Source organism: Schistocerca serialis, chromosome 5, assembly GCF_023864345.2.
Source record: "Schistocerca serialis cubense isolate TAMUIC-IGC-003099 chromosome 5, iqSchSeri2.2, whole genome shotgun sequence".
NCBI lineage: Eukaryota > Metazoa > Arthropoda > Insecta > Orthoptera > Acrididae > Schistocerca > Schistocerca serialis.
In genome coordinates this window covers 474,437,697-474,439,053 of record NC_064642.1, presented here as the reverse complement: position 1 = coordinate 474,439,053, position 1,357 = coordinate 474,437,697, and the positions used below count along the sequence as shown (strand labels likewise).

General features: G+C 46.4%; 1 pseudogene; it reads right to left on the bottom strand.

Moving 5' to 3' along the window:
• Positions 1 to 992: 992 nt before the first annotated feature.
• LOC126482613 (5S ribosomal RNA) lies at positions 993 to 1,110 on the bottom strand (annotated as a pseudogene).
• Positions 1,111 to 1,357: the final 247 nt, after the last annotated feature.

Genomic DNA, 1,357 nt, shown 5'->3' with positions numbered 1-1,357 from the left:
TCTGGATATCCAAGAAAATGTTGCTACTAATTTCAAGGGATTGTAAAGAGTGTCTGAGGACAAAGTCCAGAATAGGAACCAGTGTCGAGAAACATTATCCAACGACGCTACGGAGTGTCAAAGTTACAGGCGTCTCTGCCTACCCCTAGCCAAATTATTCGGCAGCAAACGCTGTTTGTTAAAAAAGAATAGTTTGTAGGCACTTGTAAACGGCGCAAACAATATTTAACCCGCCGCACCACACAGGGGTTGTTTTCCAACAGGATAATGCTCGTCCACAAACCGCTGTTGTAACCGTACATGCTCTACAGAGTGTCGACATGTTACATTGGTCTGTTCGATCATCAGATTTTTCTGATATTATATTGGGTTTTAAGTCCAGTCGACCCGTCAACATCGAGGTCATTATAGACAGAGCACAAGCTGGTCTTATTTCAGTGAGTGGTTGCTGGTGCTGCGTAACGTTATAATCGCCGACGTGCATGGCAGCAGGCTCTTTTTAGTGTCGCTCTCCGATGAACAGTTTTCGGCTCACAGTGGTCTTCTTTCATATTAACTCCTTCTCGACGTTTTTTGCACTGCGCCCAGTTAACACCGTTATTATGCCGGGCTGTAACACGCAATTTTTCCAGTTTGGTACCTTACAATATGCTGCGCCACAAGCCGCTAGCAATGACTACGCCTGAGCGCTCCTGTCAGACTCTACTGCACAACAGCTCGCGCTAGACTCAGCAACACTGTGCGCATCCGTGTCCAGCGACAACGTTACCTTCTTCAGATATACTCTTTGACTGTTCTCAATAGAATATCATCCTGACGATAAACGTGTTTAGCACTCCGTCTTTAGGCCACAAGGGGCTCATCGGGAGCAGCCGACCACCGTGTCATCCTCAGGTTAGGATGCGGATAGGAGGGGCGTGTGACCGGAGCCGCTTCTATTCGGTCGAGTAGCTCCGCAGTTGGCATCACGAGGCTGAGTGCACCCCGAAAAATGGCAACAGCGCATGGTGGCCTGGATGGTCACCCAACCAAGTGCCAGCCACGCCCGACAGCGCTTAACTTCGGTGATCTGACGGGAACCGGTGTATCCACTGCGGCAAGGCCACTGCCACGATAAATGTGTTTACTACAAGTTATTACATAATGATTTTGCATATGTGGTGTTTCAATTACATATTCATATTCATTCATAAGAAAATATTTTCAAAATAGTGTCAAACTGTATTACATAATAAACCCTCCATTACTCAAAATTACAACATTGTTGTTGTTGTGGTCTTCAGTCATGAAACTGGTTTGATGCAGCTCTCCATGCTACTCTATCCTGTGCAAGCGTCTTCATCTCCCAGTACATACT